The sequence below is a fragment of the Danio rerio genome, chromosome 8, assembly GCF_049306965.1.
Source record: "Danio rerio strain Tuebingen ecotype United States chromosome 8, GRCz12tu, whole genome shotgun sequence".
NCBI classification, from domain to species: domain Eukaryota; kingdom Metazoa; phylum Chordata; class Actinopteri; order Cypriniformes; family Danionidae; genus Danio; species Danio rerio.
Window position 1 is genome coordinate 34,079,914 of NC_133183.1, and position 27,151 is coordinate 34,107,064.

Here is a 27,151-nt window from a genome sequence, read left to right on the forward strand (position 1 = left end):
GTGCAGCAAGCACTGAAGCAGCAAGCACTGAAGCAGCGCCCACAGATCCACAATGCAGTTCGGCATAGCCTGATGTAACCTATTTGTTGCTGTGAACTATATAGGGCTATTTAAAATTCTGATTGAGCTACAACCGTAGTTTATCAGCATCACTGTTTTTAAACAGCAGCGAGCCGAAATTAATACTTCACATTTTCGACATGCGAAAGCTTAACACAAAGAGGCATTTCCCACGTCATGACACAATTCATCAGTCAAGGACCCTCTTCTCATAAAGGCCCTGGGGCTTCAATCCCCCCTATCCCGGCCCTGACTGGGGGATGAGCAAATTGTACTAAAATGTATAAATGAGATTGTGCAAATTCAAACAAATTAGCCCCTAAATAAAAAAATACTAATTGGTGTGAAATAGCGTTGGTCAAAAACCATGTGTGACCAAAGTATGTTTTTTTTTTTTTTAAACTTGCTAAAAACGAGCGCACCACAGATCATTTAATCATAGGCAGCAAATCTATTTCCTTTCTAAAGGGCCCTTTATGATTTCGAAATTCACTTAAGTTTATTCTACATTCTGTTCCACAGTGACCTTCAAGATTGCAAAAGTTTGGAAATTTGCTTGAAATATTCCAAAGACCCATCAAGATCATGTCGATCTCACATTGCCTGATGTTTGCATCATTCCGGCCTACTGTCACAATATAACCACGAATAAAGTGATGCTTTGATCTTGAAAAGCAGCTAAGTATATGTTCATTTCGCCAGAAGGACGGAATTTATCAGTTCATTCAGACCCCATCCCCTGTTGGAAATTGGACCATGACTCGAGTCTCTTCTTGTTTAAATTAACAAAGCCCTGTAATCCTTGATGTAGTGATTCATTCTCTGCACTTCAAGTGCTGAGGGATTAAAATCAATGCGCATCGATTCATTGATTTGTCTGTGATGAGGACTTGCTCAACAGCCAACAAGTGCGCAGCGACAGCTCTACTAGAAATCATCCCGCAGCATAAACCTGACACGCAGGGTTTTGTTAACACGCAGTACATTATGTCAAGGTCTCCTGAACAACATCCTCCATAATATAGTAGGACGATCAATCAAGATCACGTGACTTGGATTAAGAGCAAGCGAGACGGCGAACATTCACAATGACTGACAAAACACCAGGCAGCAAGATGATCAGTTCGCCAAACAGGAGAGAAACAAGCTTGCGCAAGGCAGTAATCGATAAGTTGTCCAAACTGGAAAAAATAAATTCAACGTTTTTAATATCCCAAGCAACCGAGCATTACAGAGTCTTAAATCTTCTAAAAGATGCATCGCAACTCTCTAACCTTGGTGAGCGCAGCTACAACTTCTGAAATATAAGATGGAAGTCCACACAAAATAAATTTGCCAGACCACTCTTATTAATAATTGATTTGTGTAACTGAGGACTGAATATTGCTTGTGCGGTGGGATAAAGACTTGCCGCATTGCTGTCATACCAAGCTGTCCCAACTGAAAATTAGTTGAGGTAAGAAGGCGATGACAAAATGCATGAGGATGAGCGTTGACCTTGAATGTGAAATTGCTGCGGCCAATCAATTAAGATATAGTGACTGCATGCAGCATTATGACTGAAGAGTTTAATGTTGCATGCCGGCTTGTTTGTGTGGTTTTAAATATGAGCTCATGCATGCCTCATTTCATTTTAATGTTGCCTGGAGTCATATCAAAATCATTAGCATAATCATAATTCCATCGAGACTGTAATTTGCAGATTACCTCATGCAATATTACCACAGGTGAATTCTCAATGGACTGAGTGCCTTTGTTCAAGACTTCCCATCCACCATTCGGCTTTGTAGTTTGTCAGAAGGCATCAGCCAGAAGTCATAAAGCATAAACATCTTTGAAATATGTCAGCACGGTTCTTCAGGACCTCAATGGCAGCATTTGTTTTTCACTCAAAGAGCTATTTGTCTCGTAGCTGGCCTTGATGTTCTTTTTTCGCTTACGTTGTGTCACGTAAGAGCTATGGTTGTCCTGACAGACAATTTTCCAGCTTGCTACCACATCAAAAGAATAGAAATGGAACCTCAGCCCTTAAAACAACTTTTCTGAAGTAATTTGTTGTATGAAAGCAGCTTTAAATCCGACATTTAGCATACCTTGCCAGACGTGATTTCAACGTAACACCGTTGAGTTATATCATATACATTTTATAGTATACACTGTGCTTGGAATGGCACTGTAGGGATCCATGGGAGTCCATTTAAAAATAAATACATCTATAATACAAAAACATCAAACTTGAGTATTATTTGTTTTGAAAGGTGCTACATAATTTAAAATCCTTAATAATTTGTTCACGTTAATATTTCATGGTTATATTTAATTATTTTTAGTACAATAAGGAAATTAAAGACTTCAAGTTCTCACCAGAATAAAAATTTGTTGAGCCACAAATCATACGAAATTACTTTTATTTTCAGTAAAATCTTAAAGAAATATTTTAGACTTTTAGAGGCAAAATTAAATCCATAACTGTGGTTCCTGATTATACATTAAGGTTTTTATTTTTGCATTTATTTAATAATTTTTTTAAATTTTTATTTACTGCCTATATGTTGCATCATGTCATAATTCACCAAGGTTGATGTTTTCTACTAAAATTATTCTTTAATGTATTATAAAAAGGGAAAAAGTAAATTCCATCTGGCATGCAAAGAAAAAGATGGAGTAAGGGTTAATAGACAAGGTCAAAACACAACATTGCCTCTTCAAAAGATGCCGCTAGGTCAAAAAAAAAAAAAAAAAGACAGGAAAATCAACACAGTCTGTTGAAAAAGGTGAACTACTGTATGTACCTTTTGCACTATGTTCACTAATGATGCTGCAGGTCTGAATGTTTAAGATCTTCATTGAACTAAATACAAGATATTTAATAAGTCATAATCACTCTTCCCAAAATACCTTATCGTGGGGTCACAAAACGTTGGATCCGGCCTGTATCCATTATAGATGGTTATGACGCACTTAGAAAGAAGTCAGCTGAAGATCTTTGCCCGAACCCGAAGGAACCCAATGGGTTCGGGCTTAATTTATTTCATTTTAGACGGGGTCGGGCTGGGTTGCGATCGCGCTCCAGCTTACACTATAAATGAACAACCTGTTGATTTCGATTAGCGCAAGAAAGTAATCAAATCCTTTCTTACAACATCAAAAGCCATCACTGCAAAGGTAAAACAAACGATGATGGAGAACTCAAACAGAGCGAATTTTGCAGAGTGGGAAAATGTACAGCGAGCCGAGGTTATTCGCTTCATTGAAACTGCTGTCATGGAAAATCTTGACTAGTGGAAAATGAACAAACAATCCTACCCAAAATCAGCCCGATCAGTACTATGCATCCTGGCCAGCAGCAGCAGCAGCAGCAGCAATGTTTAGATGTTTTAGAATTTATTTGAATGAATAAAATTTTTAATTTATTTTATTATTTAAGGGACATGCACAAAAATTACATTAACCTCAAAAAACAAAGATGCATTGTGCCAGGTTGTAGAAGGATTGCCATTTTCCAAATGCAGTCTCTGAACAGATAAAAATTAAAACAATAATAATCATTTAATTAAAAAGTCGTTTTTATTTAATTAAATCGTACAGGCATAATCACATATAAACTAAAAAAACTGACTAATTAAAAACATTTTACTCAGTGTGTACAAATTCTAAACATAATTTGTACACATAATTTGTACACACAAATTATAAACATCTTATATTTTGTACATGTGATTATTTCTGTTAATAGAGAATTCCATAGATTTGTGGCATTATAAATAGAAGAAGATTGACCAAAAGAGGTTTTACGTCTAGGGACAATACATTCCCCTCTTACCATAGAACGTGTCATTTGTGATGTTTTCTCTAAGTTGGAATTTGTTTTTAAAAAATTTTAGCGATGGAGCAGAAAGATTGTGAATAATTTTAAAAACAAAACAAATTTTGGGATATTTATTCTGTTATCAAAACTTAAGAGACTACATATTTTAAGATATTGCAGTGATGGTACAACTGAGACTTTTTTATCATGAATTTTAAGTGCTCTCTTATAAATAATCATATAATGATTCCAACGGTGTTGAAAATGATTTACATGCCTGAGACCAGCTTGTTATACAGTACAACAAATGTGGAACAATCATAGTATTTAAATATATACCAGAGGCCTCATAAGTCAGCAAATCTCTAATATGTATAACATTTCTAGGATTTTTATTTATTTTGTTAAGGAAGACTTATTTTTATTGGTGTGTTGGCTAATTTAAAGGGTATGTACCTATGTACCTAAGTGTATGTACCTATAGGCCTATTTAGAGTGCTGAGATGTTACGATGTTACAGAGGACTTTTTTATTTCAAAAGTTCACACTTAGCTGATGATTGATTATAAAGCTTGTTTGGCATGCTGTCCCGGGAGAGAGCCCTGAGCTCATAAGATCCTTGAGCCCATTTGCAAGGCAAGAGGGGAGTTTGAGCTCAGGTAGGTCGAGAACTTCTCTGCTGTACTTGCTAATGAACAGATAGTGAGTGCTCTTAAGAGTAATTGCTCTTAAGAGATAACTACTTTCTAGGAGCATGTCTATGGTGCTGATTTGGATTAGTCAATTAAATTAAGTTGTATGTTTTTGGACAGTGGAAGGAAACCGGGGGGCCCGGGGGAAACCCATATGAGCACGGGGAGAATGTGTAAATTCCAAACAGTAAAGTCAACTGGCTTGGTAAGCACTAGAACTAGTGACATTCTGCTGTGAGGCAACAGTGCAATCGTCTGATAAGTGAATCATAAATTGGATGATGTGTGACCAGCCACAAGAAATCATAAGCACGTGATCCTCTCGAAGTTAGTTTAGAAATAAACTTCACATGTTTGTTATAGCTTTTAAGTGGCCTATAGCCTATTGTTTGTTACAAACAAATTATGTTAAAACACATATAAACAACTTATTCTTGAAAAAAATGCAAAAGAGTTGTGCGCATGTGCACATTTGAATATTGTCTTGCTGTAAACGGGTTCGGGCTTTTAAAAAGCTGTCAATCAAGGTGTATTAGTCAGGCTCGGTTGAATTTTGTCAGGCTCCAGCCCTGTCAGATCTAACTTTTAAGGCCCGATAACAGCTCTACTCAGCACAGCCCCACGCAGTCTTATATATTTTACAGTATTATAAACAGGAAAAAACTATCTATATCTGGCATGGCCTTAGTCTGAGGTAATAAAAGACATATTTTCATTATTTAATAAATTGTACAATTAATCTATTAATATTCCCATGTATTTTTTTAATTTCTGAACCACTAAAGGTACTATTTTTTCTCTGTGTACATACACAGATGTGGGTTGCCAAACATAAACAATGCTTGTTATCAAATTTTACCTCTCAGACATCAACATGCCACGTAAAACTAATAACAGGAAGACAAACAATAGTAAAATTGGCTTAATAAAGCCAAAGTTTAAAGCACTCGCCTTTGTTTTGTATTTTTGAGGATTTATGGGCCATGCAAACAACGAGTAGGAAGGTGAACAAATCAGCGGTCCGAGAATAGAATGTATTTGTTCAGACCAAACAACTGCTACGAAAGCCAGCGCCAACAGGAAAACAAGATAAACCAGCGGATAGCAGTAACAATAAAATTGTAAGGAAATGAGCCTCCGTCCATCTGACATTATGAAATTGTGAATATTATTTAAGTAAACCAAAAAAAGGCTGCATTTTACCTATATGGATGGAAATACAGCCTCTTGAAAAGGCATTATGGAGTCAGGGCACACATCTGGTGCTCTACAAGAATCAGACGCATGAGTTTTGTGATTATGATCCAGGTATTTGAGTTAATCTGCTGAAATGCGTCATCTATCCTGCAGAGACCTGAAAATATTGCTTTCAAATCTGAACCTAAAGTTAGGAAAGCTTGTTAAACCCAAAGTAAATTACTTGGAGTTAAAAGCTTGATCTGTCAGAATGACTTTCAGTAAACGAGAAACAGAGATAAATTTAATTAAAGTTTTCATTTTCACCTTGCTGCAATAGAAAAGTGTCTTGATGGAAGCACACAGTCCTCTGTACTGCAACTGTATGCCATAGCATTACGATTTGTTGAATTAAGAGCATGTTAATTAAAGAAAGGGGTGTCCATATATAACCGGTGATGTATTACATGTTGACGGTGTAAATAATTGAAGAATTACTTACACGGCTGCTCAAGCAGATTATATGAAATAAGCTATGAATTGGAATTGAGTTGGAAGGGAAAAACCATCACATATTTTGAGAGGTTTTAAAGTCAACATGTGCTTAAGATATGAGGAAGTAGAAAACACCTTTTTACACTTTCACGCATATTTTTAAAGGCTGTTTTGAACCAGACTTCATCCAATGTTCGGTTTTATGTTGCAAATTTGTGCATATTTTATGTTAAATATTTAAATGTGAAATACACATTAAATTACAATAAATAAAATTTCTTAGTTTTATTTTGTTAACCCTGTTCACCTGCAGTGTCTTGCTTTAAGCAAGCTAAAAAACATAAAAGTGCTGTCAAATACCACTTGCAAAGCATTATTTTGCTCATCCATGAGGTTACAAATCAGTTTGAGAGTCATCTTTTTTTTAATGAAGAAATATATGTTAAAACACCTAAAATCCAAATTGATCACTCAAAAAAAAAGTTTATCTCAGAACGATCTTTTTAATCCTTCATATTTACATCAATTGGTTAAATTGTTTAGATGATGCTTGCGATTATATAACGATTTTAAAAGTATTTGTGTATTAACATTTTTACCATTTATGACCTTAACTACGATTGATTTTATTGACTTTTATTTTTATTAGATTTTATGGAGATGCAAGTTATAAACATTAATTTATCAATCTCCGACTAAACATGTGCATGAAAATACTCACAACACATGCAAATACAGAAACACACTGCAAGTAGCACAGACAACAATGAAAATGTCTCAGGGGACCCCAAAATTTTAAAGATTGTTTATTAGATTTTATAGCTCTGATGTTTGCTTACAAAGCGACCTCTGGCTTTGCTCCTTCTTATCTGCTCTCACTTCTGCAGATTTATGTGCCCTCCAGAAACTTGTGTTTGGTGAATGAACATCGCCTAGTGGTTCCATCCCTAAGAGGGAAGAAATCACTTTTCCGAACTCTCGCATTTAATCTGCCCAGTTGGTGGAATGAACTCCCTAACTGCATCAGAACGGCAGAGTCACTTGCGGTCTTTAAGAAATGACTAAAAACTCAACTATTTAGTCTTCACTTTCCTTCCTAATCTGCAATTGCCTCTCTGGCTATACCACTAACTGTCCTCAAAAAATAAATAAATAAATAAATATATAAATAAAATTTTTTTACTAATGCTTTGCTTCTTAGACTTTACACACCTAAAACTCGCCTATTTATTATTCATTGTTGCTCTTACAGTTGTGTGAATTGCTTCCTTGTCCTCATTTGTAAGTCGCTTTGGATAAAAGTGTCTGCTAAATGACTAAATGTAAATGTAAATGTAAATGTAGATGTACTCTCACTGCAGAATCATTCCAATCGATCTAACAATACTAATTCTTTCCAAATTTTAAAAGTCATCTGGTGAAATTGTATTTATATCGCAATATATATTGCAACATAAAGAAATATGCCCTAATACATATATTCTTCTTCGAATAGGTAGAAAAATCTAAATAGAATGAGCTTCAAGGTGTATTAAATATGGACTCTGTACCATCTATCAATTTGAAACAATGCTTTAAAATGAGTCAACATAAAAATAACATAACATCTTTCAGTATTCAATTAAGGTGGTCGCACACCAGATGAGCCACTCAGCACCACGGCATGGCACGAACATGACAGTTAGAAGTATTGCACACCAGACACACGCATATTACAATGTTGTTTAATATTAAAACTAATCAGATGGCTCTCTGTGGTTTGAACAGAAATTTGAACAGTGTCCTGCTGAAATATGAAGAAATATGAAATATGAAGAGTGGCAGCTGGGCGCCGCGGATGGCCGCCGGTTTGCGTACCCCAAATAGAAATCTATATTTAGAATTAGAAAATGCATGGAAAATGCATCCATTGTGCGACCACCCTGAGACTTTTTGTTTTTTTAATTGTTGGTTTGTTTTTCCTGCTGCCAATTTTGACCAAAACTTTTCAGGCAAAAAAATAAATAAAACTTCTAATGTCAATATTACATATACTGTCATTTTTTAAAATGCTTTTTTAATGATTACAATCATAATATTAATTTATTTCTTGCCCTCAGTATAGACATTAGCACACATCACAAACAAACACAACACATGGCATAAATCTAAGATGTTTGTAAGGCAATCCCTCAAGTGTGTGTTATTGTGTTTTGGGGTCTTACGGCATAACAAAATGTTTGAAAACCTCTATTCTTGATTGCTCACAGTAAAGTCAAACCAGTGTCAGCATCACCCATTTATTTATCTTTTGATTTGTAGTGAGGGTTAAAGGATGGCAGGCATTCTGAAGCTGCAAGCTTGACTTGAAGGTGAAAAACATAAAAAGGCATGATATTTTCTTTTTAGTCCTGATTCTAACATTAGAAATTCTTACATTAAACCACATTCAGCATCCTGTTTGTGCTTATATGTAATGTGCCCAATTTTAATCGACAATTTTTGATAAAAATATCAGAAATGGCCCATACATACATTCACCCATAGATAAATACATACATTCACCCTCATAAAGAAATCAAAAGAAATGTAATAATTATTGAACGTGACATAAGTGAAGAATTAAAACACAAGGTGAAAACACCTCATCTACTTCTGATTTATTCAACCAAAACACACCTTGAAGCAATAATTCAGCCAAAATGTAAATGTACTCATCATCAAGTTGTTCCAAACCTTTTTTTATTCTGTTGAACACATAATAAGATGTTTTGAAAAATGTTATCCTTTTATTCCAGGTGCAAGCTACACCTTGTATTGAAATTTGGTGCTACATCAGTGGCTTTCATTTTTTAGAAGCATCATAAAAGAAATCCAGAGCAATGAGTGGGTGAAGCCCAGAAAGACCAACACTAAAGGATCATGTGGCTTAATTAAGTCCTATTGAACTCTCCAGATGTCACAAGCTGTTGATATCCACTAATGGCATAATGGCGGCTTGTTAAGGAAATTGGGTTTTTTTGGCACCAAGAATTTCACCTGCGATTTTCATAAATTTTCATGGATCTAATCTTGCCTGAGCAACGTCCTCATGGGATTTAATCTCAACAAAAAGCTCCGGAAGCATTTTATTTATTTATTTTTTGGGGGAAAATCATTCATCAACAGAGCGTTGAAGGTTATTTTAGACGTCAAGCTATAAGAATTAAAACATTGTCTGTCGTTTGAGGTCTGTGTGGTCTTTGAAGCCGACACAAAACGGAGGGTCAGGAGGCTGCAGGAGAGACGCAAAGGGCAACTGTCAGACTCAGTCACAGATCCAAGAAGTCGAAGACACAATAAATACATCAGCCTTATTATCTAACCCAAGAATCCGAGCCTATGCTGGGACCCGAGAGCTAAACCCTCTGCTGCTCCTTGTGTAGGTGACAGATTATTTTTATTTCATTATAATTTCATGTCAATGAATGTACAACATTTGAAGTGTATTTTTTTAAAATATTTTGCTCATGCATTTTATGATATTAATTAGGGATGTAATGCGGACTTCTAACTACTGTATAATATGTATATGACATGATTTAGGTACTCTAAGCCGGCAATATCATGTTAGTTCATTGTTGGAGGCTGACATATATCTGACACTGGGTTCTGATGTCAATCTCCAATATTGTTTAGACAGCAGACATTTGTCAGAATCCAATGTTGGAGATTAATGTCAGTCTGAACCAAATGTCAACTTCATCAACTTGTCTATGAGAAAATCAAGCAGCAGATGTAATAAAATCAACAATTATGTTTATACTTTGAGATAGACATCTGAACCCCAGACTGCTGTTAGAACCAAGGCTGGAGACTGCTGATGTACATCTAGAGATTGACAACAGTCTGAGGTTGGGTTTGGAAGTCAAAGCAATTTTCATTTGCAATGAAAATTCAGCTTATTACAAACATTGGATACTCAGCCTGATGTTGGGTTCTGATCTCAATGTCCAATGACTGATTGTTGACTTGGGTTGATAACAGAACCTAAAGTCAGACATTAATCTCCAACATTGTTTAGATGTCGGACTGATGTCAGAATGCAATGTTGGAGATTGACTTCAATCTGATATCAATTAAGAAACAACTTCAAACAATCAGATGGCAGCTCAGATTGATGTCAATCTTTAAAGTTGGGACATCAGAACCCAACATCAAACTGATGTCAATCTCTGAAAGTTAGATGTCATACTCACATCATAATCCAACATTGAAGACTGACGTCAGAACCCAATTTAAAATGCAAGATAGACATTGGGTTATGACATCAATCTCCATGTTGTTTAAATGTCTACTCAAGAACCCAGCATTGGAGATTGAAAGTCTTAACCCAATGTTAACTTCATCAACTTGATTGTGACAAAATCAAGGCGCAGATTTAAAAAATTTGACAAAAACTTATCAATTAGGGACAATTTCAAATAAAAAATTGGGTTGACATCAAATCCAAACATCAGGCTGACTTTAGTCTCCAACGTTTCAGATTTACCTCAGAACACAACATTAGACATTGAAGTAGGTCTGAAGACTAACCAATGTTGAAGAACTGATGTCAGAACACATCAGACTGACTTCAATCTCCAATTGGCTTACATCAATCTCCATTGTTTGATGATCGATGTCAGTCAACTTGAAATTGAAATTGAATTGAAATTACTTTACTCACTCACTATCCCTTGGCTTAGTCCCACAGCAGAATACCAACTACTCTGGCATATGTTCGATGTGGTGGATGTCCTACCAGTCGACCTAGTTTTGTGGTGGATGCCAATCCAGCACTAAGAAACACCTATACACTCTCTCACTGAAACAACTGAAGATACGTGCTGAATTTATCACAGCAGAAACAACTTAAGAAACATTTCTTAAGTTGTTTGTGTTGTGACAAAATGCAGCACGTTCCTTTAGCTGTTGGTGTTGTGTTGTTTGTTTTTGTGCAAATAATATTGTTTTACAAGCACATGCATTTTTAAAAAATCCAATAATTACTTTAGTAAAAAAAAAAATGTACTCATTTTCCATATTAATTGAAATATATGTTACCGGCACACCGAGTCTATGTTACCTTTACAAATAAAATATTATTGAGAATATTCAATTTTCTATTCTAAAACATAAAACCTTAACTAATAGTATTCGTATCTCATAAATAAATTATAAAAACTGTTAAAGGTTGTAATTTACAGTAGGCTATTTATTAAGAAATGAAAATAATCCTACTTAATAACACTAATATTATTATTATTAATAATAATAATAATAATAACATTAATAATAATAATAATAATAACATTAATAATAATAATAATAATAATAATAATTATTATTATTATTATTATTATTATTATTATTATTATCACTATTATTCATTAATTCATTTACTTTTTGGCTTAGCTCCTTTATTCACCTGGGGTCGCCACAGCAAAATGAACAGCCAACTTATCCAGCATATGTTTCACGTGGCGAATGCCCTTCCAGCCGCAACCTATCACTGGGAAATTTAATAATAATAATTATTATTATTATTATTATTATTATTATTATTATTATTATTATTATTATTATTATTATTATTATTATTATTATTATCACTTATCCACTTTTACAAATTGACCCATTCAAATCACTGCAGAAATGTTGTAATCAACAGGCCCATGTCATACACTGTACAGTAGATACATTTTTATTAAATAAGCTACCATAAATTAAAACCATTGATGCATGCTATATATTTTTGTTTTCACAAGCTTTAGAGAAATAACGTAAATTCTGCTTTTAAATAATCGGTCCCCTATAGGGAACAGATAACTGGGAATAGAACACAACCAGGAACTATGCTTCTAACTACATATCTAGTGGTGTAGTTACAAGCATTTAAGTTTGCTAGGCATTTTGCAAATGCTCGTTGGAATGACGGATTTGGCATTAGAAGGATTTATGAAGGATCATGACTAAAGTAATGACTCCTGAAAATATAAATACTTTTGTGGAATCAATAAATGACATTTTAGAATATTAAAATTGAACAGCAATATTATTGTTTATTTTTGGTTGAATATTAATTTGTTTTCTACTCTTTATTTATAATTTAAGACTGAACTCTGCTACTCTAATCCCCTTCATCTGCCCATCAGAGATGTTTCGGCTTCAGCGGTCTCCTCACCGCATGTCTGAACCCTGATTTGAGCAATATGACTCTGAGTCTCCTCAGGGAGATAACAGATCACTGACGCTCATGTCAAAGGAGCGCTAATGAATTCTTCTTGAGTCAAAAAAGTCTGATCAAGAGTAGCATCTCCAGCTCTTAATTGAGGAGAGAAGAGTAATATAGGTGACTGTCTGGAGTCATTTCCTCATCTCAGAGCCACGGGGGAGATGTGTAATTCCCCAAAGAATCACAGAATTGTGATTGAAAAGTGTGCGAATCAAAGGGTGGGAGGACGCCTGGTGCAGATAAACACGTCTGCAATCAGAAATCATCAAACCTGAGCTCGCCTGTTCAACACGAGTTAAGAGTTCAGCTCTGACATCATAATATGAAAAAGCTCTTGACAGCAATGCTTAAAGACTCAAGTTTGAGAATGACATCAAAGAGGCTTTTCAAAGAGAATAGTCAAATCACTGGCTGCTGTTTGTGCTCAAAATGGTTTATCACTTTCAGAAAAGAACTGTAATCGGTTGCAACAAGCTATGAAATGAACTTTGCAAGACTGTGGTCTTAATTAAACACTTAGGGGCGATGCCTGTGATTATTATTCAAAAAGAGCCAAAGGCAAGTAAAAACAGGCAAATATGAGAAACAGTTTTATTTGCCTGTTGGTTGAACTTTCTTTATCTTTAATAATAATAATAATAATAATAATAATAATAATAATAATAATAATAATAATAATAATAATAATAATAATAATAAAATCAATTATGATGATGATGATGATTATTATTATTATTATTATTATTATTAATATTAAACAATGATGTTTGTGGTATTAAATACTTCACAGATCAGTAATATTACAGTAATATACAGTATTTAAAACACAAACAAATAATAATAACAATAATAATAATATAATAATAATAATAATAATAATAATAGTTATTATTATTATTATTATTAATATTAAACAATAATGTTTGTGATATTAAATACTTCACAGGACAGTAATATCATACATTACTATATTTAGTAATATATGGTATATTTAAAATAAGGATAGGATAAAAATAAGGATAATAAAATTATAATAATAGTAATAATGATAATAATAATAATAATGATTATTATTTTTATTATTATTATTATTATAATAATAATTATTATTATTATTATTATTATTATTAGCTGTGGTAGTAGTAGTAGTAGTAGTATTGGGTAACTATAATAATACACACTATTAATCATTTATTAAGCTTGATTATTCATTATCTGTTAAACATTTACTCTATGTTAACAAATGTAAGCAGTTTATAACTGCAGATTCAAATGCTTTATTCTTGACTTTTAAGCACATATGTGCTCGATTGTATTTTCATACTTTGTTTAGTATTTTTTGATTACTAAATAAAAAAATTGCATCATTTACAAACCATTTATTTGATTTATTTGAGAGAAGTTTCTTGTAAATATTGTAAATATCATTCAGATTGCTTAAGTAAATGGTTAATAAACTATTCAAATTAATATTTATACATCTTATTACTCAGGCATATACTAATAGTTAATTTGTATGTTAGTAAATGCTTTATTAACTTAGCTTCATCAAGTTTTGTGAACTAAAGTGAGGACTTTTTATGGTCACAATTTATTTTGATGGTCCGTTTGTTGAATTTAAGTTACAATGCATCTACATGCAAACTAACTTTCATTAGATTATAAGTAGACTGTTAGGTTGGGTTGGGGTTAGGGTCAGTGTAAATTGACATGTACTTGCAAAGTTTCTTATAGTCAGTTAAATGTCTGTTTAGCAGCAGTATCAACATGTAATAAGCAGTCTACTAATACTCAAATCAACCATCAAAATAAAGTATTACCCTATTCAATTCGTTTCATTTGAAGATACACAAATGAAACTGTATCAAATGAAAAATAAAACTTTGCAATCTTAACGAAAGTAAAATTACTGTACAGTTTAAACATCATTAAATAACATTGAAATGTTGAATACTATATTGTTAAATATATTATTATTATTGTTTTGTCCAATTTGATGTTGTTTTTTGATACACAGTATCTAAGTAACAGTAACTTCACAGTATTTTTACTTGTTTAACAAGATTGCAAAGATTTTTGATCATTTGATACTGAACCTTTAATTATCATTTCTTAGAGATTTATAAAGCATAAATACTCCTCACTTTAGATTAGGTCACAAAACTGGATGAAGTTGAGTTAATAAAGCATTCATTAACAAGCAAACTAACTATTAGTATATGCCTGAATAATAATATATAAGTGTTGATTTGAATAGTTCATTAATCATTTACTAACTTCTTTTGAATAATCTTAAAAGCCCCAAACTACTCTTAAACACAAATGAGTTGTAAATATTGTGAGATTTAATTTAGTCATGAAACATTAATCTGTAACAAAGTATGAAAGAACCATTATTAACCACATTTTAAATGCAACTCAAGCTCATTCTGGAAAAGTAGCCCCGTGGACGTTTCTGGAGACCGCAATTTATTTGGCCGGAAGTACGTAAAGGCCGCATGATTTTTTTTCCCAAACCAGTTCAGCGCAAACCACGCCCCTACGCGAAAACCCCACCCCGCAGCTGTGACACGCGCGATTTCATTGGGCAACGTTGTTACTTGTCGTCTGAGAAAGAAGTTCAGAGTGCACATCAATCAAGTTCGTCTCTAATGGATCTATCGTTGACAAACGGTAAACACTTCTTGCTTAATAATGTTTAATATTAATAATTTAGTCATGGAGATGTGAGTGTATGTTTTTTTTATAGTGTTCATTTTATTTATTTCATCTTTATTTTATCATTTTCGATTGCCCTCAGGAGAGTACGATTGTAGTCCCAAAGACCAAGCTGCGGATCTAAAGGTAAAAAATACATTGTTTTTTCATTTAACACACAAATTTAGTACACAGTCTTTCAAAAATTTGGGATCAGCAAGGATTGTAATTTTGTTTATAGAAGGATGCTTCAGTTAATCCAAAATACAGAATTAAATAAATGCTGAAGTTAAAATAATGCGTTTCTTATTTACTGAAAACTAATTTAATTAAACTGTTTCCAACAATGAAAATAAATTAGCATTTATAATGATTTCTGAACTATGGTGTGACACTTGAGTGATACATATAGTGTAAGACTAGAGTAATAATGTTGATTATTCAGCTTTCACATCGCAGGAATAAATGATCGATTTACATCAAAATATAAATATTACTATAAATTTCATTAACATTTCACAATAATGCAACTTTCTGTATTTTTATTAAAGTGAATGCAGCCTTGGTGAGCAAAAAAAGCTAATATTGATCTCAAACGTTTGAACAGCATTAAAAGATTTATAAATAATATAAATTATTATTATTACTTTTATTGTAATAAACTTGGCTTACTGTAAAATTTTGGGATATCTCAGTTAAAATGCTTATGGGTGAACAGTCTTTCAGGTAAATTATTTCTACTTTTACAGAACTGGTTGCCTCTTGAGAATAAATAACACTTCTGCACCTATCGCTTAGGCCGTACAAACAGTAAATCACATTTGGGCCACACATGTTTTGAAGCAATTCTAAAAAATGCATTGAGAGATTTGGGAAGTAAAGGAATGGGTAAAAAAACTTAGTGAGCCTTGAGTAAGTTGGAAAGTGGCAGTGACAAAACCTAAAAAGGGACAATGTAAAATCAGTTCATTCTTTTTTACACTATATAAATGTAACTCACTGAAAATAACTTTACAGTAAATATTGTAAACATACATAGTTCTACTGTTCAAAACATTTTAGATTCTTCATACAAATTGAGATGTTTATTAATATATTTTGCTTTAGTGTGCCAGTTAGAAATCTCAGTTAACATTGACTTGGTTAATGGTTTGTAATAGTCCAGTGAGATTTTTACCCTTGTGATGGCTCCAGTATTTGTATAAACTTAGGACAGGTCATATGGATAGATGATTGGATAGACAGATTTTCATATGCACAGCCACAGTGATTCTGAAATCATATAGTCTCAGCCTCAGACATCATGCCAAGCAACTTCTGATGCATATGGCACACTTTTCTGGAAATCTTTTTAAAGATCCTCAGTCGTCCTCTGATTAGTTTAAATATATAGGATTTCTGTGAGTTGACAGCCCACCTAGAAACAAGTCTGTGCAAATAAAATAGCTGCAATGGTTATATTGATGACAGCACTTATTAATAAACCTATAACTTTCTGAGACATTTAGTGATTTACTGCCTGCATGCTTGTCTGTGATGATAGGCATTTATTCATTGGATTTAAATGCTAAATAATTAAAAGTATCCAATATTCACTGCATAAAAGCTTTAACTCACGATATTGACAAACTTGCAGGTATGCTTGTATATATGTGTGTGTGTGTGTGTGCGTGAGCGTGTGTGTGTGTATATATATATTTTTTTTTTCTAATGGCAGTGTAAATCTTCAAATATTCTGTCATTTTGGTCATAAAGATAAGAGAATGACCATTCAAAGCAGCAACTGTTTTTTTTTATTTGTGGATACTCACAAAAACAACAAAACCTTGCTTTTATAGAACAAAGTAAACTTTTACTCACTTATCTCATCTGAGGTGATCTTTAGGTAAAAATGCTTCATCAAAATAATGAATGAATCTGAAAACAAATGCTATATACATGTCCTACAGATTTCCTGTATGTTTTGTTGACAGATCATTTAGAATATTGCTGCATCATTGTTGTAAACGTTTGAAATTTCTAAATGTAAAATAAAAATATCTAACATTTCTGCACACTTAAACATTTAAAAATTAATATTTTTCCTGTAGGCTCATTACAGGTGCCAGCACAATGTTCATGTTCGATCAGGCATGGCTAGTCAACAACGGCTGTCCAAAAACATGCTGTGGGGCAAAAATGGTTTGCACTTTGATAAAGACTGTAGACAAAAGGGGAGGATCAAGTAGGTGAGTTAGAAATGTCAAAATTGTAAAAATAATTTTTTTTTAGTTTCTTTGTGTAATTTATTTTCATTTTTCAGGAACAATGAACCCCATATTCCCACTTACTCAACCTCTGTGCGCAAGAGTTAACTCTGTTGAGATGCCACCATGTCAGAGCCTGAGCTGCCAGTTGCCACCAGAGCTATTGATGCCAGATTCACAAGAGTTATTGTCAACAGAACCGCTTACAAAGCCTCAACCACATTCAGACCCATTCCAGCAAAACTGCCAGAGCCCATGGTGCTAGAGCTGGCAGATCTGCTGCTGCCATAGCCAACGCTTCCAGAGCCACCGATGCCACCACCTGAGCTCCAAGATTGGCCACCTCTGCTAGAACCAACTAACCTATAAGAGCCACTCTACCTATTTCTAAAGTGAGGACAATTTATGCTTTATAAATCTCTAATAAATGACAATTCAAGGCTCAGTGTCAAATGAACAGTACACCTTTGTAATCCTATCTAAAAATAAAATTACTGTAAAGTTTAAACATTGCCGAATAACAGGAGTGTCAAAATACGACATAAAATTGGATAAAAAAACAACAACAATATAATATTTAACAATATATTATGATACAAAATTATAATGTTATTTAGCGAAGTTTAAACTGTACGGTAACTTTATTTTAGTTAAGATTGCAAAAATGTATTTTTCATTTGATGCAGATTCATTTATGTATCTTCAAATGATAAGAAATAAATCAAGTCGTGTTTTTCCCCTGTTTAGAAGATAACTGAGCCTTTAATTGTTATTTATAAGGGATTTATAAAGCAAAAATAGTCCTCACTTTAGATTAGGTCACAAAACTGGATGAAGTTAAAATACTAAAGCATTTATTAACATACAAATTAATTATTAGTATATGCCTGAATAATAAGATATATAAATGTTAATTTGAATAGTTTATTATTTACTTATGTGTTCTAAATGATCTTTAAAAGCCACAAAGTACTCTCAAATAATTGGTTTGTAAATGATACAATACTTAAGTATTGAAAAAATTATTATTAACAAAACACGAAAATACAATCATTAAGCACATTATAGATGTGCTTATAAATCAAGAATAGAGCATTTGTATCTGTAGTTACAAACTGCTTACTAACTTCTGTTAATGTAGAGTTAATGCTTAACAAATGATGAATTAAATTTGCTAATGCTTAATAAATTATTAGCGTGTAGTTATTATAAAGTGTTACCAAAATGTGTATTGTTTATTTATTTTTTTATGGGAGGGCTCTAACAATGAATATTATTGCTGTCCAACTGATTATTCTCATTTTCTGGTCATTAAAGGTAAAACAATAGGTACTGTGAGAGGAATCATATTATGATCAATTTTAACTTGTTTTCAGCATTAAATGAAAGCCTTATTTGAAAGGCCTGCAGAACATATGTTGTTCTCATTTGCAGTTATTAAACATTCAAACTCTGTATAGAAACAGGTATAGTTCAATGTACTTGTGCTTCAGTTGATTTTCATCTGATATGCAGATTATGTGCAGTGTTGGGTAAGTTACTCTGAAAACGTAATTCATTATTGATTATTACTAATTATAATTTAAAAATAAATACAATTGTATTTTAAATAACTTTTTAATTCAATTTAATTAAAAACTTAATTACTCAGTAAATTATTACTCAATATTATAAAAGAAATATCCACAAATCCCAAAGCATAGACAATAGAAATAAAACATTTAATTCTTTAAATTTGAGTCTAACAGGACCTGTTAGTTTCATTAAACATTATATATTTCAAATATTTTCAAATTTGATACCATATTTCATACAGACCAATAAGCATGTGTAATTGTTGGACAAATGTAACATTCTTTAATTAAAAAAATAAGTTATTTTGCAAAATATCTGAATTTTGACAACAAATTATACACATTCCTATCCCACTTCTCTGAATTAATACAAGATATTGTCAGAATAAATCTTTCAATTTAACTATTTTATACTAGACAGCGAAAGATAAAGAGGTTATGTTTGCATGCAGGGGCTGTGTTAAGTTTATAATAATTAAAAATGTTTTTTTAAATAAATATTATTTTTGTGTGTTTTTTGCTGGTTTTTGTACTTGAGTAAAGTTTTCTCATTGTTAAGATGCTGTTGTGTGTGTGTTTACTTCATGTATTTTTGGCACTATTTTTATTCATTAAACACAGCTTTTTTATATAAGCTGTAGATTGTTTGTACTACGTTTTATTTCATACACGCACTTTGTTAACCTTTCGTATTTTAGGTCTTTTATTAAAAAATAGTTTGTGTTCGTTGCCATTGTGATGAAGCTGGAGCTGCTGGACCAATGAAATCGAGCCACGGACGTGAGTCACAGCAGCGGGGTGGGGTTTTCGCGTAGGGGGCGTGGTTTGCGCTGAACTGGTTTGGGAAAAAAAATCACGCGAACGCTGCGGGGCTGTGTGGCGCCGCTCCGCCCCTCCTCTTTGCGCTCGCCGGCCGACGACTCGCCTCCGAGTGGAGGGCTTTCCCGATGCAATCAGTTTGTCCGCTTAGCTCACATTGTTGCGTCGGCGGAGCGGAAAAAACGCTCGAATACGTACCTCCCGGGACCTAAATCGCGGTCCGCAGAAACGTCCGCGGGGCTACGTTTCCACAATGAGCCGGGTTGTTTAAATGTGCTTTAAAGTCAAGAATAGAGCATTTGTAGCTGCAGTTATAAACTAACGTTTTGCTTAACTGTTAATGTATTCACTATTTGCTAATGCTTATAAAGTGTTAGCTAGTATTGATACTGATTGTTGAACTAGTATTGTTGTTGTTGTTATTATTATTATTATTATTATTATTATTATTATTATTTGTATTATTAATATTATTATTAACAACAACACTATTTAAAATATATAATAATATTAATAATATATACATTTTAAAATATATATTTATATTTTCTCAATTCACCAACAATTGAAAAATCATCCATTTTAGGCCTTGCCTACGGGAATCATAAAAACACAATAAAAATCACTTACAGGCACTTTTTTTTAGACTTGATCTCACCCATTTATCTATACAGCTATTTATTTATAAACCATTTGATAATGTAAAAAGAAAAATAATAAATAAATAAATGAATGAAACCACATTTCAGAGCAAAATACGTTGCAGAGATGAAAGCAAACAAATCATTCATTTTAAATCACTTATACCAATGAACGCAGTCCGAGTCCCAGGGTTCATGTGGCTAAAGAGCATTGCTGGAGGCATGAGTGGACACATTGAGAGCCTAAAGGCACTGTTAATGAAAAAGTATTGACTTATTCCAGACAGAAGTCACACAACTAAATTCTGCTGGCTGCTCATAACAAAAGCAAACAGACAGCACTGATTAAGCACATTGTTGTGCTCGTGTGCACCGAGTTCAACAACACCTGAAGCGATCATTTGCTTCACTTCAATCCAGCACAATTACACAGACTCTTAATTGCAACTTTTAACTCTAACAGCAGTGCGGGTACATGCAGCGAGTGGAGTCCCACAAAGACATACGCACCGCCAACATTAATGGAGCTTTTTTCTCACTCTCAAAACATTTTACAGAGAGAGAGAGGGAGGGAGGGAGGGAGGGGGGAGGGGGAGGGTGAAGTTATGACTACATAAGGGGATGAAAATGCATTAGAAGCATGGTTATGTGCATTACTGCTATATGAGTTTTTGTTTTGCTTGAGTAGTCCAGTTATGAAAGCACATGTCAAATCATGCTGGAGCTCGGCTAATCACCATTAACAATAAACAAAAATAAAAAAAATATTAATTTGACAACAGTAAAAACCAACAAGACTTTTTTTTCTATGAAAGTTATGCATTATTTTTTGAAAAGGAAGAATTTTCACTCTCTTTGTTCAGATAAAAACACGCACACACACGCACACACGCACACACACACGCGCACACACGCACACACACACACACACACACACACACACACACACACACACACACACACACACACACACAAACACACACACATACACACAATGCTAAAATTCAGTTATAATTTACTCACTTTTCACTTGTTAAACAAACAAAAAAAGATATTTAGAAAAATGCTGTGTTTTCCTACAACGCCAAATCAGAAAAAAGGTTGGGACAGTATGGAAAATGAAAAAAAAAAAAAAAAAAAAGAAAGAAGAAATTAACGATTTCCAAATTTACTTTGACTTGTTTTTCATTGCAGATAATATGAACACAAAATATGTCATGGGTTGTCTGGTCAACTTCATTTCATTTGTAAATATGCATACATTACTGCTATTCAAACTTGCTGCACATTCCAAAAAAAGTTGTGACAGGAGCTAGTAATTAAACAAAAATTTGTATAAGATTTTGAGAATCTGGAGGAGTTTCAGTGCGTAAAAGAGAAGGGCACAAGCCTAAGCTAAACAACCGTGATCTCTGATCTCTCAGGCGGCACTGCATCAAGAAACTTTATTCATTTATAAGCGAAATCATCACATGGGCTCAGGACTACTGCACTTCTGTGCAGTACAATTAATTCTGAAAATTATGTAGAGATTTTGGAACACAATATGCTGCTTTCTTTTCCAGGGACACCCATGCATATTTCAGTAGGACAAAGCAAAACCATATTCTGTACACATTACAAAGTCCTGACTACAGAGGAAGATGATACAGGTACCTGACTGGCCTGCCTGCAGTCCCAACCTTTATCCAATAGAGAATGTGTGGCGCATTTTGAAGCTATAACCAAGTTGTAGTAAACTGAAACTGCTTCAGTACCTTTGTCATAGTTGAAGCTGAGTTTAGTTTAGTTCAGTGTAACATACAGTAAATGTGCAGTCTAGGCACCAGAGGCTTGAGAATTTAAGGTTGAAGAATTCATTCATTCATTTATTTTCTTGTCGGCTTAGTTACTTTATTAATCCGGGGTCGCCACAGCGGAATGAACCCCCAACTTATCCAGCAAGTTTTTACGCAGCGGATGCCCTTCTAGCCGTAACCCATCTCTGGGAAACATCCTCACACACATTCACACACACACACTCATACACTACGGACAAATTAGCTTACCTAATTCACCTGTACTGCATGTCTTTAGACTGTGGGGGAAACCGGAGCACCCGGAGGAAACCCACGTGAATGCAGGGAGAACATGCAAACTCCACACAGAAACGCCAACTGAGCCGTGGCTTGAACCAGCGACCCAGCGACCATCTTGCTGTGAGGCGACAGCACTACCTACTGTGCCACTGCTTCGCCGGGTTGAAGAATTGAGGCTTTAACTTTTTTTTTTTTTATAACCACTATGCATAAGAAAAATATCCTTATGAATTTTTTATATCTAGGGAAATATTTAACTTTTAGCTGTCCATTTGTTTAACTCATCAGCTATTATTTAAGCAAAAAAAAAGTCCATACTTCTGCTAAATGCAAATTCAACCTGAAGGAGAAAGCATTTTCTGACTTTCTCCACCAATTTTGTTTTAAGTGAATGTCTTTGAAAACACTGAAATACTTTTCAGGTCGAGTGTCTTCAGCTCACAAAAGATTCAAGCCACCCACGTCTACAAGCCAAGCTTCCCATTTCCACTTTTCTGACAACTCGACACGTCGTTTTGTTCCTTCTCCAGTTTAGAAACTTTAAATTGATTTGACACTCGATTGATAAAATATATAGTGTCTTACCTGTCACATTGAAGGCTTTCTCTTTGCTTCTTTGTGATCGTACATTTCCTGGCAAAACAAAGAGATTTATGTCAGTCATTTTTACTAGTTTAAAGTTACAGTATTGCAGTGCATTATCACAAATATTTTTTGCTGTTGTTGTAAAATTATAGTTGATATTTCAGAATCATTCTGGCACATGCAAACCCTTTTACACATACAGTTTATCAAATGGAAGTTTCTCTTCCAAATAAAATGTAAATGTTTTTAACTAAATCCTAATCATAGAATTTAACTTGTTTTTTTATTATTATTATTATTGCACAACTTGATAATTGTTAAATGTAATACAAACTGAACTGGACCTGTGATTCCTACAGTTATTATGACTATAGGTTTACTACAGTACTAATACTACAATACTACTAAAGTAAAACTATTGTTTGCACCCAGAAACAAGATTACTAGTCATGATTCCTACAGTTCATTTTACTATGGTAAAACCATGGTCTCTAAAGTCAAAAATGCACATTTAGATCATTGTTACTAATTGGTCAATCAAACCTGCTAGATTCATTTATTAATTTTCCTTTGGCTTAGTCACTGATTTGTCCGAGGTCGCCACAGCGGAATAAACCACCAACTTATCCAGCATATGTTTTGCGCAACAAATGTTTAAACCACAATAGCAAATAAATTATCATAGTAAAGTAGTATCATTACTAACCATACTATAAAGATTTCTCACCTGTCAATGACATGATGTAGAATGGTAATGTTATTTCTGATCATCTGGTGTGTCTGTGTTTTTCTGTTCTGGAAGCTTTGGATGGTGATCTGAAAAGAGGATGTTGGGAAATCGGTAAATTATTCACATTGATTTAATGTTTTTATTTACAATGTCAGGAAACGGGTAAATTATTTAAAGTATTTTCAACAATGGGAAGTAATCCAACTATCAACATTGATCCATAATTTATTTCAACGCTGAATATTTAACCTCAACCAAAAGGATGACTCTGATTGAATTTCAGAAGTGAATCAATGCCACTCTGCTCTCTGGGGCATGTCTTTGGATTTTAGGGGTAACCAGAGCACCCAGAGGAAACTTACGCAAACAAGGGGACACAGCGACCTTCTTGCTGTGAGGTGACAATGCTAACCGCTGCCCACGCCACCAATCTGCTAGATCAAAAAGAAAAAAAAAAACTTGCTTGGTTTGATATAAGATTGACAATACCTAGTGCACACTCTGCAGCGGGTGAGCAGAAGCAAAGAAGAAAAAGACATCCTTCAAACTGACTCTACCATGAACAAGTCTGCTACTAGATCAAAACAACATTAAACCCATTTGTTTAAGTCATCACTCAGTAGAATTTCCTCAAGTCTCTGTGCTTCATGTCAGCAGTTTGTAGCTTGACAAGACTGCATTTTCAAAGGTCATCTAATATGACATCAAGCGTTTCTGCACACCTGGAGGCAACAGCTACGTGACCTTCAGCGAGGACATTTGAGAGATTTAGTGAGGGAGGAAAAGGAGCTCAGTGTTGTCAAGATTAGGCTTGAGGTGATGAGCAGGCAGCCGGTTTGATATGTCAGAGAGACATGCTGAGATCCTCTTGGAGATTGCATTTGTCGGAACAGAATGGAGGATACAGATAAAATTGAGTATCATCTGCATGGCAATGACAGCAGTGAAACCTAAGAAAACATTTCACTCACTCAGACAGGAAGATTTATTTCCACTTTGCCCAACTGTTGGTTTGGATGAAATCTTGTGATAGTCCTGGAGTTACTTTTTCTGAAAAGCTGTTTAAGAGTTTATATCTTTCAAAGCAAATAAAACATGTTAGAAATTGTTACTCTGAAAAACAACCTGTTTTTACATTTTTTGAGAGAGAGAGAGAGTAAGAGAGAAAGAGAGAAAGAGAGAGAGAGAGAGAGAAGGGTTGCCTTACCTCCACCATAAGTTCAAAGAATGCCATCGTTCTACACCTGAGTATCAGGACTATGTAAAATTAATTTCTTCCAGGACCACACTAAGCTTACTTTGTGGCTGTTCATCAAGACAACGACAAGGTTTGTTTGAGTTCTGGTCGACCATGGCTCGTTATTATATGTAAATAGTATTACGATGTAATGTCTCTGCTGTGTATTAAAAAATGTAGACACAAAGACTAAAGAACATACAACATACATGTATGTCACTCGTATCGTTTTAAATGGGGAAAAGTGTAAAGGTCAATATGGCGAATAAAGCTCGCCTTCTAGTACAGGAGCCAATCATTGATCGCTATATGGCGAATAAAGCCCACCTCCTAGTACAGGAGTCAATCATCGATAAGCTTGGCAAGCAGTTCTGGGGAATTTGATGTTTCCTTATTCAAACAGATTGTTCAAGCATACTGCCGAGAGGTGTTTCAAAGATGGCCGCCGAGTGAAATGACTTTTCTTAAAAGGACTTTGATAGACGCGGGATGCGATTACGGCATCATCCATAGAGGCGTCTGTCTGTCTGATTAAACCATATATAATGAGATGGCAACAGGTAAGAGAAAAAGAAGATTTACGTTTGATGTCAAGACTAAAAGTCTGTGAACTATATGGGAGGAAAATTTTGATAAAAACAACCTAAAGTGACATCAGGCCAGGGAACTTCACGGTAACCTCAATCTTTTTTATTTAACCGACTTTCCGAGTGTGTGCTTTTGCTTAACTGAAAAGGTGTAGCCTCCTGCTGACCTTTAAAGACGCCATTAGGATGCACATTAAACATTATGACATGGGTAATGGTCATGCCATTCATTAACACTGCTTTGTTTTCATTCTCTTGCTTGTGTTTGCGCTAGTGACGTTTCTCTGTAAACCTATTCACCTATTCATCAAGACAACTGCTACGTCAGTACGCTAACCCACTGATGCCACAAATTGTATAGCTATATGAGTTCATTATTGGCTTCCACTCGATCCTGAGGGCCCGTAAATATTACTACAGCAAAACTTGAACTGTTTTTGAGTTCTACACTATGATGTCTTCCTGTAAATCTGTTGTTTACTTACTCTCGCTGTCATTTGTTCTTCTGGGTTGTAAGTCTGTGACCATCTCTGTATCACGTGAATGCTCTTGTACATGTTTTAATATTTTAGAACCTGTTTACCTTTCTAATGTTCTTTGTATAAAAACTTTTTGGATGAGAATCGTTTTAATGTGTAAGAATATTTAAAATAATGTGGTATTCCAAAAAAAAAAAAACATATTTTTTAGAATGAGAGAGAGAAAAAGAGAGAGAAATAAATATAGGTTGTAAAAGCATTGACGTGGTGAAAAAAAGTCTGAACTGCTGACCGTGTCAGACAAAGAAAAAAAAAAAAAACAATTTTGTTGATCTCTCTGGCTGTTCTTAGGTCAAAAAGTTTTTTATTTTTTTATAAGGATAACATATTACTTTCTGTCCTAAAACACTTTCAACTAAAACCCATAGGTGCAGAAAGTGATTTTCAGTGTGAATGATGTTGTTCAGTCAACACCACAACAACCGGATTGCTGTGTATCTAACAAGAGTCTACTGGGATGTCGGCTATAAATCTCTCTTGGCATGAAACTTCCATATAAATCTGATCCTGCCAATGCCTGTCACTACAGGTTTACTGTTAACTCTAGACAGTTTTTACTTTGGCTTTGATTTTTCATTGAACATTGAAGTCAATTTCTATCTACTGACATAGTCCTAAAGACAAAAATGTCCTATTAATTTATTTCAAGTGTACCTGTTATCCTTTTTCAAAAGACTGCTAATTTGTTGTTGTTGTTGGTTTTATAAAATGGTGGAATGGTGGCTCAGCGATTAGTACTGTTGCCTTACAGCAAGAAGAACGCTGGTTGAAGTCCCAGTTGGGCCAGCTGGTGTTTCTATGTGAAGTTGTTCTCCCCTTGTTCGTGTGGATTTCCTACGGGTGCTCCGGTTTCCCCTTCAATCCAAAGACATGCGCTCTATAGGTTAATTGAAAAACTAATATGGCTGCAGTGAATGAGTGTGTGTGAATGTGAGAGTGTATGGGTGTTTCC

General features: G+C 34.2%; 2 long non-coding RNA genes across 2 annotated transcripts in view; one reads left to right on the forward strand and one right to left on the reverse strand.

Annotated features, from left to right (window-relative positions):
- The window catches only part of LOC141375658 (uncharacterized), a 59,653-nt gene extending 35,731 nt beyond the window's left edge, over window positions 1-23,922 (reverse strand). Inside the window, exons 1-2 of the long non-coding RNA XR_012384449.1 lie at window positions 23,834-23,922; window positions 23,107-23,154 (exon numbers count right to left, since the gene is read on the reverse strand). This is a non-coding gene — a long non-coding RNA (uncharacterized lncRNA). The remainder of the gene's footprint in view (window positions 1-23,106; window positions 23,155-23,833) is intronic.
- Window positions 15,062-19,539, forward strand: LOC103911521 (uncharacterized). The gene is made up of 4 exons (XR_662399.5): window positions 15,062-15,139; window positions 15,267-15,310; window positions 17,254-17,391; window positions 17,466-19,539. It is a non-coding gene; the product is annotated as an uncharacterized lncRNA (long non-coding RNA).
- Window positions 23,923-27,151: the final 3,229 nt, after the last annotated feature.